Source organism: Dermacentor albipictus, chromosome 8 (genome assembly GCF_038994185.2).
Source record: "Dermacentor albipictus isolate Rhodes 1998 colony chromosome 8, USDA_Dalb.pri_finalv2, whole genome shotgun sequence".
In the NCBI taxonomy this organism is placed as follows: Eukaryota; Metazoa; Arthropoda; class Arachnida; order Ixodida; family Ixodidae; genus Dermacentor; species Dermacentor albipictus.
The window spans coordinates 18,728,679-18,744,615 of record NC_091828.1 but is presented as its reverse complement, the minus strand read 5'-3'; the positions used below and the strand labels follow the sequence as shown (position 1 = coordinate 18,744,615).

The 15,937-nt window shown below is 46.4% G+C and overlaps 1 protein-coding gene across 3 annotated transcripts in view; it reads left to right on the top strand.

Annotated features, from left to right (window-relative positions):
• The first annotated feature begins 2,912 nt into the window (after positions 1 to 2,912).
• The window catches only part of LOC139048641 (skin secretory protein xP2-like), a 105,066-nt gene continuing 92,041 nt past the window's right edge, over positions 2,913 to 15,937 (top strand). For all 3 annotated transcript variants that reach the window (XR_011507846.1, XM_070523099.1, XM_070523098.1), the window contains exon 1: positions 2,913 to 3,040. The gene's annotated coding sequence lies outside the window, so the exon portion shown is untranslated. The remainder of the gene's footprint in view (positions 3,041 to 15,937) is intronic.

The following is a 15,937-nucleotide window of genomic DNA, read 5'->3' as shown; positions in this document are numbered from 1 at the left end:
AAAGATGATATCAAGACAATGGCACAAGGACCATAGGAAGACAACACCGGAGTGACGATGATGAAGACGGCGTGGCATTGTGATGCCGCAGGTATGACGACAACACATGATGACAACAGTGTGCTGAAGGGAATCATGGAGTGGAATCGCAGCAAAGTATGACAATAGGATGACAATGCTAAAATGGATACAATGGCATGACAATGTTGAAATGATGGCATTGGGAATCGCTAGGAAGAAATGGCTGCAATATAATGACCACGATGGCATCACTATGAATGCATGACAATTACGGCATGATGAATATTGGTTTACCACAAATGTGTGACAACAATGTGATGTGGATGGAGTTATTAGAATAGTATGATGATGATGACATGATGATGATGGTGAAGGCATGACGACAAATGTACGGCAGCACTGCGATGACAGTGGAATTACTGTGACAAAATGGCAGAGATAGGATGACCATGGCAGCATCACAATGACGGACAGATGACGATGGAATGACAACTGCTAGTCAGTGTTGGAGCTAATGTCTGTGCTTAGTTGCATTACCTGCTCCTGGGGCCACCTTGATTCATGCTGTATCCAATCTTTGCTTGCACTGTGCTTGCGCTGTGTGCGCAAGATGGCAGTCCCCGCCACCCTTCTCCCTCGACCTGGTGGGTTCGAGATGGAGCTCAATGGCATGACGGAGGGAGGCTGGCCAACATGGCGCCCGGTCCCAACGCCTTGAAGCCAGTTGAGACATTGCAGTTCATTGCTACTGATGTGGTCCACCTCACCACATCGCGTCCGATCCAGGCTGTCCAGCCAAGCACATTACCTGCCATGCTTGCAGGAAAGTGGGACTTACGCTTCAGTTTGCCATTCGAGGAACTGAATGCATCCACAGTATCCTGCTCAAACGCAGCTTGTTCCCACTACTGCCGATACAGAATCAACCACTACAGTCCCATCTGTGCTTACAATTCAAGCAGCGAATTTCTGTCTGGCAATAATTTACGCCGATGTCCTCATTGTGAATACTACACTCAAGTTGCTCGTGGATGCAGGAGCTACAATGTCGCTGATGAACAGCTCCATGTACGAAGAACATTTCAAGGTTTTTTCCTTATCTCCTTCGAGTCTTCGACTCAAGAATTATTCGCAGCAAGAAATTTTACATTCAGGACATTTCTCCATCCTCATCAAGTACAGCAACAAGGCTGCAGTAGTGACATTTCATGTCACGAACAAAGACACTTCTCTTCTGGGCTTAGACGTCATTCAAGCTTTGGGCATTGACATTCAAGGTTCTTCGCTCACATGTCAACAAGTATCAGAAGTTCCAGCTGACCCAAGCATTCAGCTTTCGTCTCTATTGCACAATGCTCCAACAGAGTTCACCTATCTGATCTCAGGACAATTGGGACTTGTAAAAGGTTTCATCTATGACGTTCCTCTTCGAGCTTCTGTGCAAGTAGTCTCTGTGAAGCTGCTTCCTCTACCTCTGGTTCTCCGTGAGCAAGTCTCCGCCAAACTGCAACAGCTGGAATCAGCTTATATCATCGAACAAGTCTCAGCGTCTGAGCGGATGTCTCCGCTCGTCGTGGTTCGGAAGAAAGACAATTCTATTCAACTTAGCGTCGATCATCGTTACTTTATATGCTGCAAGGTGTTTCAGTCACCAACTGCTGTGTGACATTGTTAACTTGGCTTCTGTGACGAAAGGTGCTGCCATGTCGACTGGTGCAAAAGTGTAACTTTGGTTGCTGACTCGCCAATGAAGCGGCGCTGATTATGTCTGGTGGCTTAAGTAGTGCTGCCAATGACGTGGCTGGCGGCAAGACATCTCGAGAAGCCTGCCGCCAACTTGCTCGCACTCTTAGACCTGGTGGCAGTTGAGTGCAAGGTCAGGTGCAGTTTTACATTAAAGTGTCGTCAGATGCACAACTTGGCAACTTGCATCGAAAACCAAAGCATTTATAGCATAGAAGAGTATTAGGCAACTACATTGACTGAGGCTCACAGGTATTTAAAGGCCTTATAAATTGCAGTAAACATTTGCTTACTAATTTTAAACTAATAAGCATAGTGTCAAATGTGCACAGGCAAACACAAACACATCTAAGTCTATGATCACAAACACTTGCTTTCACAATGCTGGCTCATTGAAGAGCACTGGCAATGCTTCGTCCCCACTCTTGCTTAACTCCTTCTTCTAAACTTCAGATTGCACAGCCTCTCACACTAGGCACGTGGAAACACAGCTTGTATCAAGACACTAGCCATTGTGACCTGCCCCTAGCTATAGCATGTGTCACATAGATATCTTGCATAATGCGACATCTCTGTGCTCACATTGAGCTTCGCCACCATCGGGAAAGGTAGATGTGCGGGTGAGCGCAGATTGCACATGGGATGTCTGTGGACAACATGGGCTCTGCTACAGGTTGTGCTGACCGTTTGTATCTCGTACTATAATTGTAAAGCTTGAGTGCAGCTGCAAGGAATGTGTACAGTGCACGCATGGCTAGTTGTTCGTTTTTCACGCTGATGAACTACAGCACTGTAGTGAGCTGCGTGTTACTCGCCTAAAGCTGTGTAAGCTACAGCTCTCACTTTTCTTGGGCCCAAGATGTTATGGCCGCATGCTCTAGCACTTGCAAGACCACTTTGGTCGTGCTAGATGATTGCGCTTGTATGCTAACTACTACAGAAATATTGGGGCATGCCACAGATTTGTAATTTGCATTGATGGAACCACAATACCTTTAGTATCTATGTTGCTCTTTGCCATTTCGTAATAAATTTCACTTTTGTTTGAATTGTGCAGCGTCAAGGCCTTCTATTTCTCCATCAAAGGCTGAGGGTGACAACGCGCACCAAGGACGCCTCCACCACTGTCACCTCTGTGATTATCAAACCAAACACCTGTGGTGTATTAAAGTACACACCAGGATCCACACTGGCGAGCGTCCATTTGAATGCCATCTGTGCCCTAAGGCTTTCGCACAGAGGATCACCCTAAACAGGCACCTGCGTGTCCACACGGGTGAGCGGCCGTTTCGATGCCCGTCATGCCCTCAGAGATTTTCTGATAGGTCCACCATGAAGCAACACCTGCGCACCCACACAGGCGAGAGGCCATTTAAGTGCCCTTCTTGCCCTCGGAGTTTCTCAAAAAAGAACAATCTGAACAAGCACCTGCGCATCCACACACAGGAGAAGCTATTTCAGTGCCCTTCATGCCCTCAGAGCTTCTTGCATAAGTCCAGCATGCAATCACACTTGCTCATTCATACAGGTGATCAACCATACCGATGCGCCGTCTGCTCCATGTCCTTTCGGCGGGTTGGTTGCTTGAGAAGACATAAAAGAAAGCATAATGATATCATAGTTCAACTGCCCTGTTGAACTAGAGTCTCTGTTACAAATCTAAATACGTGTGTAGCATGCTTCATGGTGTTTTGTGCGTCAGTTAGCACAAATTTCACCATAGGCTCTTTAATGTTGAACTATGTCGTTTCACATGAGGTTCCAGCCTAGTCTAGAAAATTGCAGGGACACTTGCAGTAATAAGATTGTGGTACATCACAGTGGCCACATTCATTTTATATTCCTTCATTTAAACACAACACAGAAATGCTCATATCTCAGTTATACCTTCAAAAGACTCAGTGTGTGTAATAATATAGTATACCCACACATGATAAATTCTGATCATTAAGATGCCTCAAGCAAGTATATTGGTGTTCTAAATATTCTGCTGCCTATTTGAAGTTATGGACATAAGATGGAAACAGATGATCAAGCCGGTGATCATAGAGGAAAATAATTATTTTGTTTAATTGAAATAAGCAAAAGGGAAAGGAAAAGAAAACTTTACGTAGGTGGGACTTCATCTTGCACATTCAATTTTCAGTGCTTTACTAATTAGGGTGTTTGGTTATTAAGGGGTGAGACCTCTGGGCAAATAAACCGTCCTCCCCTTATTTGTGTATCTGAACAGTACATCTTAGCCGGTGTGCAACTGATGGCCATGGCAGTGGATATGGAACATCCTTATATCCCATCGAGGGTTATAAGGATATAGCATGATTTTTGCAGCACAGAGCATGCCAGGGCACAGAGTGGAAGGAAGGACAAATACAAATGCCATTCTGCTATTACTATCAACATAAAAACTATTTTAACCTTCTTGTGATTTAATATTTAGACCAAGATCAGGCACAGTGCAATCAGGCAGCACTTGCTGAATGTTTTGCCGACATTTCCATCAACATGGGCAGTAAAATTAGAATTAAATTGGGGGATTTTACGTGCCAAAACCACTTTCTGATTATAAGGCATGCCATAGTGGAGGACTCTGGAAATTTCGACCACCTGGGGTTCTTTAATGTGCACCTAAATCTAAGTACACGGGTGTTTTCGCATTTCGCTCCCATCGAAATGCGGCCGCCGTGGCCGGGATTCGATCCCGCGACCTTGTGCTCAGCAGCCTGACACCCTGAGCAACCACGGCGGGTAACATGGGCAGTAGTTGACTTGTTATTAGCTAAAACGAATGCATATGCGAAATTCATGCTCATCAATATAACACATTTGTATGCCAAAGAAATCAAGGCGTCAGAATAATAACACCGTAAGGCCAATGAAATCAAACAGCTGTGTAATATGATTGACGAATCAGCAAACATATAAAAAAAAGCATCAAATTTTTATGCCTACCACTAAATAGATGTTTAATCGCACATTGTTCTCAGGCATATATGCAGAATTGGTGAACATAGTGATGTGTCAGTTCACGAAATTGGGGACGCAAGTGCATTATCAATATAGCATCTTATTACCATCTTGTCATGCATAAAAAACTTCTGACAAGCCCATTGAGAAAATAATTGTAATATTTTAGGAGAAATATTACATACTAATTACAAAGCAACATGGTATTTTGAAGCATGCCAACTTGCCTAGTGGAGCAGACTATGCTGCTTGGAGAGTCGGACTTTACTGGCTCACAGTGATCATTTGCACTTTCCAAAGAGTGCTGTGTACACGAAGAAGCTGCTTATCTGTTTTCTAATGCTCCATTTGTGCTTTTAATGAACAATGCTTCCCAATGTGCAATGTAATTACATGAAGTTGCTACTGTCATGAATACTTGAATGTGATCACCATTCTAATTACTTCTGAAAGGCACTGTTTATTACCCAGAAGTTATAGGATGTTTGATTCAAATTGATTCGTTTTAGGCACTATTTCATTTGATTTCAAAAATTGCTGTTCACATGCCCCTAAAACATATGTATGTTCAATGGACTGCATTGTAATGCTTATTACTATGCCACAAATGTCTGAATGACCTGCTTTGCTAACTTTGGTTAGGAAATGCTGTGTGTAAATTTATGTAATGGTTTCTTACAGACAAACCTAAATATAACTAGAGTATTAAAAAAGTGAAATTATGGGGTTTTGCGTGCCAAAGCCACTTTCTGATTATGAAGCACGCCGTAGTGGAGGACTCTGGAAATTTCGACCACCTGGGGATCTTTAATATGCACCTAAATCTAAGTACACGGGTGTTTTCGCATTTTGCCCTCATCGAAATGCGGCTGCCGTGGCCGGGATTTGATCTCGTGACCTCATGCTCAGCAGCCCAACACCATAACAAAAGTATGTATAAGGAATTATCGGATATAACAAATTAAATGTGAAACTTTTTTTGTCATGCTTTATCTCTGCAGAGTATCCACCCTCTTTAATGAAACCGAAAATGAGAGGTCGGTCATGATATCAGTTACACCAGAGCAGGCATTTGTGTCCACATGCCTCGGAATATATATGGTAATAATAATTTGTGGGGTTTTACGTGCCAAAAGCACAATCTGATAATGAGGCATGATGTAGTGGGGGGCTCGGGAATAATTTTGACCACATGACGTTCTTTAAGATCGGGCACCCAGTGCATGGTACACATTTGATTTTGCATTTCACCTCCATTGAAAAAAAGAAAGATATATTCTGGCAGCGAAAACATCAAATAGACTCGAATCAATTTTATTAAAGCAAAGCTTTCTTTGCCTCTTCCTTCAACTTTTCCACTGCAGCTGCTGTCACTGTCTTGCATGCCGCATTGGGGGTAGTTCAGAGCGCATAGGAGCTCTTCTGCCATATACTGCATGGCAGGAGTGGGGCTGAGAGGAAAGCTGATGCGAGAAATTTGTTTGGACCTTTTGGATGGATGGATGGATAAATGGATGGGTGGGTGGGTGGGTGGGCTGGCGGATGGGCGGGTGGGATGGGGGATGGGGATAGGGTGGGATGGGATAAGTGTCCCCTTCGGAACGGGGCGGTGGGTTGCACCACCAAGCTGCTGTTATTGCCTAATGTGCTATGTTAAAAAAGGAAAACGGAAAAGGGAAAAGAAAAATACACGATGAATTCCCATAAGAAAAATTTCTGAACCCATATTGGGAACTTTGTTTTTGGATGCCTCCATTGTCTGTTGCCTCCTCCCTTTCGCCTCTTAATAATCTCGATTGTGGAAATGTTTACTTTCCCCCTGCTCTTGCTGAACCCAAAACCTTCAAGGAGGCCAGTGATTCCTAAATCAACCTCTGGGCAGATACCTTCACATTCTAACACAACATGCCCCATCGTTTCCCTAGCTTTACCACAGCAAGCACATGCTTCTTTCTTCTCATATCTCGCTTTATAAATGCATGTTCTAATGCATCTTGATCTCTAACGCATCTTGATTCCAACATGATAGGCCACCGATGCACACTGCTCATGTTGTGCAAGAACTGCTTGAAGAGTGCGCCGTCACTCCCCTGGAGCGGCCGCCCCAATCCCCGGGCGTCAACATCTTTTAAAATGTCTGGGGCTCGTTGAAAGTATCACTGGTGCACCATCCTCTGTATCAAACGCCCAAGGATAGGCTTCGGTACACCACCGTCAGCGATTGAGACACGCTGCGAATGAAAACATCGCTGATCAAGTAACTCTACACTTCACCGTCTTCCAAGATGAGCACTGCCGTCGCTGCCGCTGGAGTCATGACGAGATACTAAGTGAAGTTCGGAGTGTGATGAGTCCAATCCCCTGCCGGCAGGCAGGGTCTGTCTGGTGCAGTGTATGATTGTCGAAAAAAATCACTTCCAGCTCATTGTCTTAACCTAAACATTCCTTTATTCGTATCCGTTTTTTTTCATCGTGTTTGACCCCCATAGTTATCATAATTGGGTGCTTTGTTTTCCTTTCCAGTCAAATAAAGACTTGAGCACGTTGCGTGCACATCTTGATGCGTCTTGCCACTGCGTATTACGGTAGCACACACAGTAAAGAAACGCGCTCAGTACCCTGGCCTTTCGAAAGAATAAACGAAGCATGCTGTCAAAAGAAGTTTGTATCGCACAACGTTGAGTAAAAAATATCAGCTCAGTTCCCGCAGTATTGATGAAATCGGTGCACTGCCCCTGACAGCAGCATGCTTCTCAACAATGCGGCCAATGCGCGCCGCCGTAGCACACGATGCAGATCACGACTCCACCCCTCGAGCTTCAGCGCCTGCGCGAGCTGCTGCCGCCGCCCAACCCCAGTGCTTGCCGCATCGCAATGCAATGCGTTGAGAGTTTTCACTTAAGTATGAAACAGACTGTAAATCATAAAGAGCAGTGGGGATAAAGGGCACCCCTGCCTCAGCCGCTTGTTGATATCAACTTTCTCCTCGCTCCTTATCCATTCCCATTCAACAAAAATGGCATCTTCTAGGTACAGTGAAACCTCGTTAAACTGTAGTTGGCCGGAGCTCGGAAAAAGTATATGCTAAACGGTAGTACTGTTTAACTGAAATAGCATGAGATCAACCACTTACCTGTCAAAAACGGAACTCAGAGAGGGTGCGATGAAAAGGGAAAAAAACATGCAGTATTTATTCACTTCGCGCGACAAAAGTGTTATTTTCGTTTGATGCTGCAGTGGCCTAGCAGCGATAGCGGCCTCAAACTTACTGAAGCTGCAAGGCAGCTTTTCAGCCAGCCCCCTCTTCTAGGCAAACACTCGCATGGCGGATTCCTCGTTGGCGTTACATATTCTCCGTGCATGCACGCGGTAGCACTGCAGAAGTCGTGGGGCGCCTTTTTCATTGCAGGGTGCTGTTCTCGTTGCGACGATTGCATTCATGAGGCTGGCGTAATGTGCAACTTCTACCACTGTCGGGCCTGAATCGCCCATGCTGTCGCTTTCCACGTAGTCTTCATCACTGTTGCTAGCCAACACTTTGGCAACAATAGAGGCAACAATGGTGAAAAGTCAAACCTCGTAGCCGACACCTCTTCGCATTCCAAATGCCACACACCGTAGTCAACAGCAGATCCCTGTCGCATGCCAGTGCCGACTTCTACGTGTCATGTTCGATAGCACGAACTACGTCTAATTTTTCTTCTATGCTGAGCCTCTGGCGTCTTTTTTATCTGAGCTTCGGCATGATGCGAGTCCTCGCTTGCGCGACGCCACAATGCTCTCTGGCATGCCGCTGAAATGATGTTGATGTTGATATGGCTTTACACGCAAACGCACAGAGTGCTTGGAGGCTATTGTTCTGATCTCTGAGGCTTGTTGTGCTGCCGGGCTGCCGGATGGAAACGACGCACCACCGTGTTTGCGCGTTGAAAAGTGGAAACACTATGGGCTAGCCGATACGTACGCAATGAGCTGGTACGGTTTATGCGGATATAAAACGCATTGTGTTCAATGGCCGCTGAGTCAGGGATTTGACTTTACTACTTTTAAAACGAAACTACTGTTTAAGCGGGTACGGTTTAACGAGGTTTTGCTGTAAATCTCTCTCAAAAGCTGTATACAATCGTCGCCTAAGCCTTCCCTTTCCAAAATATCCCACAAAATGTTGCTGTCTACATTGTCATGTGCTCCTCTAATATCTAAAAAGGCCACATATAGCGGTCTCCTTTCTACTTTTGATATTTTAGTACACTGAGTAACAACAAATAAGTTATCCAAACGCCTACCTATTCTGAAGTCATTCTGAAGTTCTCCCAGAGTGCCATTATTCTCTGCCTGTGCTTGCAGCTTTAACTTAATTGTCTGTGTTGCTAACCTGTATGTTACTGATGTAATGGTGAATGGTCTATACAAGTGAATTCTATCATCCTCCCCCTGTAGGGGTTGGAGGGACGGACTCCGGCATGAAAAACCCAAAGCTTGGGAGGATTTATTCTACATTATGTACAAGGAGGTGAGCGTCAATTAACAGTCGTACAGACATTACGGGCCGGCAGCAACTCGGACGCTGCGGCCCGCGGCAAGAAGTTCGAGAGAGGTGAATCAGGGAATCAGGGCATGTCCCAGAATGCTCAGGTCTCTCTAGAAGGCTTCTTATAAACCCTTCGAGCACTGTAAGTCACGTCATGTTTGACCAATGGGAGAGTCCGCTCCGATGACGCCACTTTCAGCCAATGGTAGGCGCCCATGTCGCGGTGTCACACCTGGCGGCTCTCTGCAGTCTTGCCTCGCAGACTGGCAATGCACTTCTAACGAGGAGAAGGGGAGGGCTGCTCATGCTCCATTGTCGGAGGCCCACCTGCTAATCCCGGCGGCGCACGAACTTGTTGGAACGTGAACTTGTTGCCTTAAACTTGTTTGCTCGGCCGCTCCTCTGGAATGTGCTTTCCTGCTTCGGCATTCCTCAATTAGCTGTGCTGCGATTCGAAGTGGTTTGGGGAACTCGAAGTAATCGCAGGAAACAGCTCCATATCTAACAGCTCGTCCTCGCCCCGGTTGTTCTGAATGGCCGGTGAACTCAATTCGCTGGCCATGAGGAACGCTGAAAGAAGCTGCAGGGTACTGGGGTCGAGCCTCGTTTGACGAACTTCGGGATCCTTGGCCCTGGAGAACATACGTCAAACAAACAAAACAACACAGCGCTGCCCCACGTGTAAGCGCAGGCTCTTCACCCCTGACTTGCCAGGCTATTACTGAGTCAAAATGAACCCTGATCTTTTAGTTCCCCAATTTTGACTAAACAGTTGTAACCACCCTTCCAAACAGCCATCCATTTCTCCCCGAATGCCGACAAGACCTGAGTACTATTGTTGTTGCAAAACAAAAGGGTCACTGATGATGCAAACAACAAATGAAAACAGCCGAACATAACTTAAGTGGCCTAACTACACGAACAGCATGTTTCCAATCTATCGCAGTGGCGTACTTATCGCACGTGCCGGTGTCACTGAACAATCTGGTCAACCTCACAAGTACGTAATCACAAGCGCACTAGCCTTGTGGTCACTAAACAAAACGCGTACTTGCGTTGTAGGCAAACTCTTTCATTTACGCTTACTCACGTTTCTTCCCTGAAAGTCCTACAGGACACGTGACATAAACGAACAATTAAACTTGCGGGACTTACACACTCCGCAGAACCCTTAAACTAATGCATCTTTTAATAACTCGTTCCACGCGTACTTATCAGAGAAGTCAGAATACGGCTGCCCTCCACACACACTAGCAACCCAGTCATAAAGTCTGCTTCCTTCCGTCCACACAGGACACGCGCTAATGGAACTAAGAACGCTTCTCCGTGCAAATCATGCACTCACTGAAAATCTACGCGCTTAACCTTAGAAAATTCAACACTTAAAAAGAAAGTTAAATAACACACACGCGCGTTACGATAGGCCTCTCAACAATAACCTTGACCCTCAGGTTACTCACACACACACACAAAAAGAAAGCCTGTATACTTATTAATGAACATCTCGCGAGACTACATGATTACTTAAAACGCATCTTTCAAATCTCGAGCTTCTCAAACGAAAACACAAACAAAGCTCAAACCTTACACCTTGAAAGAAATCCTAGTCTCAAATCGCGAAAACTTTCCGATGCTCAAAAATAAAACAAAACACTTCCTTTCTACGGAAGCTCTCCTGGCCTCCTTTTCCGAACGCTTATGTCTGACTCTTACTCTGAGCCGTCCCCGAGCTGGTCGCGGCTTGAAAACTACTCTGGCTGCCGAGGAAACACAAAAGGGCTGACTCACTATCAGCTCCCCCAAGACGTTACGGTCTCCTGCCAATTTGCGTCCTCGCGCCCCGCTTTCAACACAAACTCGATTGACCGCGTCGCTACTCCCCACCTGGTCTCGTCCTGCCACCTTGCGTTTCTTCGAACTGCACGCTTAGCTATGAAAAGAACTACGGAACGACGAGGAGTTTAACAGCCTCGTGCCCTTTGTCCGCGTCCGTGCAGAACATTCTTCGCGGTCCCCCTTTGACCGGTGGCTCGACCATTCTGGATGCGTCAACATCGTCCTAGACGACCGCACCTTCTTCCTCGCGCCCTGCCCTTTTGGGTTTCTCGCCATCTTTGGCGGCGCTACATTAATTACCGACTTTCGGTCTTTACCGCGCTTCTTTTTACGGCGCTTTCTCTTTGCACTCACTTTCATGTCGCCTTCTCGTGCCTCGTGCTGGCCGGTACACATTTCGTCGGCCCGGATCGGTCTCTTACCCGCACAGTCTGAGTGATTCTCACTTAAATCAACTCTCTCTCTGCCTCGACTGGCAGACAGCTCAACCGACTCTGGCACAATGCAGCAGGCTTTACTCGAGTTAGACAACTCGCACTCTTGCGAACTGCCCTCTACTACATTGCCCAGCTCACGCTGTGCATCGGCACACAGCCCGTCGGTATCGATCGCTGTCTCACGCGCACAGTCCGAATGATTAACAACTGAATCATCCCTATCTAGGCTATCTGGACTGGCGAAGAGCCGCACCGATCCCTGAACAATGCAGTTGTTCTCTCGTGAGCTACGGAGCTCGCCATCCCGAGAACTACTCTCAACTGCACCGTCCAGCTGGCACTTCTCTTCTGCACGCAGATCTGACTCGACATGGGTGCTCGCGTCTGTCGCGTCAACAGTACCCCTTTCTTCGCTAGCAACCTCGCTAACATTACCAGCGACGCACACGCGCGGTAACTGTGCCAATTTGTTCGCAGCTGGCCTAGCTGTTTCCACAGTCATCTGTTGGCACAGCACCTCGTCGCTCTCACTACGGCCTTTAACGGCCTCTGTTGCCACTAAGGCATCGTTAGCAGCTAGCCTTTTCCCTTCACTTATGACTCTGCAGCTAATCTCACAGGCACTACTCTTTTCGTCGGCTTCTGGCGAAAATCCGCTCGATGCTGCCTCATTCTTTCGCTCTGTACTACCTGCAGAATTCTCAGACAGCCGTTGTCTCTGTGCCAATAACTGATCACAATGCTGTATCTCTTTGATCAGTGCTGCCTTCTCTCTCTCATACTTTTGTTCACGCGCAAGCTTACGTTCCTGATACTCACGTTTGCGTTCATTCTCACGTTCGTGACGCTGACACCTAAGAGTAAGTTCTTGAAGCTCATGCTTCCGTTCATTCTCGCGTTCTTCATGCTTACTCTTACTCTTAAGTTCACGACGCTCTCGCACACGTACACGACGCACACGCTCCCGTGGCTCCTGTATCACCTCCCAAGCAAGCTCAATGCTTTTATCATCATTGCCACTATCTTCAATCGCCTTTATGATAGCTGGTGTTTTCATCCGTTCGTCCACCTCAACTCCCAAATCGTCGCACACCAACAACAAGTCTAACCTCGTCAACCTTCTAAGATCCATGGCAGCTGCCCCGACAGGTGGTTAAAACTGTTTTCCTTAATTAATTTGTGCAAACACACAATGCAACAAATTCCCGATTCCCAGAACTATCAAAATTGAACACACAACCTTTGAGTCTGGCCGAATCATAAGGAAAAAAACCACGCGCTCACTTACGGTTACAGCACCCTGCCATCCGGTTCATTCGTCCGCTGTTCCCGGTTCCTCCGGACTCCCTGGGTCGAAGGCTCGCTCCTTCTTCGCTACTCCCAGTTTCTTCGGACCTCTTTCGACGAAGGCTCTCTCTTCTTCGCTCTTCCCGGTTCCTTACGATCTCTCTCGACGAAGGTTGATTCGGAGCGCTGCCACCAGCTGATGTATTCGGAGGCGATCCTACCGCTGCCAACCAGATGTAGGGGTTGTAGGGACGGACTCCGGGATGAAAAACCCAAAGCTTGGGAGGATTTATTCTACATTATGTACAAGGAGGTGAGCGTCAATTAACAGTCGTACAGACATTACGGGCCGGCAGCAACTCGGACGCTGCGGCCCGCGGCAAGAAGTTCGAGAGAGGTGAATCAGGGAATCAGGGCATGTCCCAGAATGCTCAGGTCTCTCTGGAAGGCTTCTTATAAACCCTTCGAGCACTGTAAGTCACGTCATGTTTGACCAATGGGAGAGTCCGCTCCGATGACGCCACTTTCAGCCAATGGTAGGCGCCCGTGTCGCGGTGTCACACCTGGCGGCTCTCTGCAGTCTTGCCTCGCAGACTGGCAATGCACTTCTAACGAGGAGAAGGGGAGGGCTGCTCATGCTCCATTGTCGGAGGCCCACCTGCTAATCCCGGCGGCGCACGAACTTGTTGGCACGTGAACTTGTTGCCTTAAACTTGTTTGCTCGGCCGCTCCTCTGGAATGTGCTTTCCTGCTTCGGCATTCCTCAATTAGCTGTGCTGTGATTCGAAGTGGTTTGGGGAACTCGAAGTAATCGCAGGAAACAGCTCCATATCTAACACCCCTTATCTTTATAAATTAATTCTACTTTGTCACCAACTGTCTGGTATTCGTCTACCTTTTAGACTTTCTTCTACTGCTTTCAACAGAGCTTCCTTAATTTTCGATCTTAGTTTATTGTGTTTCATCGTGCCTACACAATGCCCTCTGGAGCTCCCCGAGCGTTGCTGCAATATCCTCTTGACAGCTGCAGTTATCCGTGACCCACAGAAAAAGCATTGCATAAACTGCAGCACGTACTTTTGTACTAACGTGCAACTGTCCAGAGAGGAGGTAGATATAATGGTAGAGAGCAGGTAGGGAGAGCAGACAGAGAATGGGTAGAACCTATGTAGTCGTGAAATGAGTGACTAAGTCTTGCACTCTTTGCTCGCAGCTCGCTTTCATGGGGGAAGGGCGAGAGAGGGAAAAGGAGGACAAGAAAATGCTACTACTGGACATTACAGCCGGTTGCGAACAAACTGGATAAATTTAAGTTCTAGGTACGAAATGGTACATTTCTGATATTTAGAAAAAAATTCAAACCATGCAAATTTGTCAAGCGGACAACAGACACATGGTATGCAGCACCATAGCATCTAGGCAACTCCACAGAAGCAGCTGCACGTCAAATAAACCCTTTTGTGTCCGCCACAGTAGCTTTGCAGCTATGGCATTTTTAGAGGTTTAGGGTTCGATCCCGACCTTGGCAGCCACGTTACGACGGGAGCGAAATACGAAAACGCTGGTGTACTTAAGATTTGGTGCAGGTTAACTCTGGGTTGAAAATTAATATGGAGTCCACGACTATGACATACTTCATAATCCGATTGTGTTTTTAACATATACAGACTCACAATTCAGTTGCAGTTTAAAGGGACACTAAAGAAAAATACTAAGTCAAGCTAAAGTGATAAATTAGTGCTCGAGAATCTCTAAGGCATCAATATTATTGCGAACGGAGCCTTAATAATCGAGAAACCGAGCTAAATGCTGGACATGATTAGAGACTCCCCTGGGACATTCAAGCACTTGCTCGATGATGTAAGCACTTCTCAATTAAATTCCGTCACTAGTACTCAACTACTCGTTGCAAAAAATATCCTCGTATTGTATCATAATTTGAAATAAAATGCTACTTGTCCAGTTCCATTTCATGTTTAGAAAAAAGAACTCATTGAAATTACCGTTGACAATGAAGCGTGCGGTCGAAAGGTTTCGTTTACACTTGACTCTGCACCGCCCATGCTTCTGCGTTTCAGTACTTTCTTGATCGCGTAGTGCTACGCTGGTTTTGCTGGCTCGCGGCACTCGCTTAAACTACAGGTAGCAGAGAATTCGACTTCCATGTGATGTTGCGGGATGCCCGAATGGTCTATGCCACTTGACCAAAAAGCAGCTGCAACGGCGAATCCGCCGCTCTGTCTTGGCATGGTGCCACTGTCTATTGGACGCCGTTTTACTCACCGACGGCAGCAAAGGGCGTTGATGGCGTATGCAACGTCACCACTCTCCCGGTTTGGTGGCAGCAGATTTGAATTTCGAAAAAAGTATTCGGACCCTTCAGGTACAATTTTATCGTAAACTCTTTTCTTGGCATGAAACAAGCATTGCGAGGTTTCTGGAAAGGTATTTAAAGTCCACGTCGACTTAGTATGTGCCTTTAGTGTCCCTTCAACGTTTCTGCCACAATGTGATGCACCATGTGAGGTAATGAGAATGCTAACCTTCTCAGTGTTATGAACAATGGTATGCAACAACGCCTCAAGCAAATTCGTCTCACTGTGTGTCTGTGTACTATGCAAAGTAACGTTTGACATCAGCTCACCACTGTTGTATTGCACTAAACACTGAAGAAATTAAACATTTGTCATCAGCATCACTTGCTCAAATGAAAGCAAGTCAGTCAAAGCAAACAGCACAGAAAGGTTCGCTTACATCGATTCCCGCATTGCGTGGGATCGCAAAATGTTTTTTGAGGTGCCCAATGTTTCTGACCTGCATGATGCCTGAGCCACTACCACATACCCCACCACCAATCTATAACAGGAATGACCTCACTTTTATATGCCGCTAGGTGTTTCAGTCATGAACTGTGTTATGATATCACAAACCTGGTGGCCATGAAGAATGATTTGGGAAGTTACTGCAAGTAAAACACAAGACTTCAAGAAAGGGACAACACGAAGTGGTATTGTGTTTTTAACCACTTTGTGTTGTCCCTTCATTGAAGCCTCGTGTTTTGCTTGCGGTACCTTCCCAAATCATGAATCACTGACTGGCCTACACCCGCACTCTG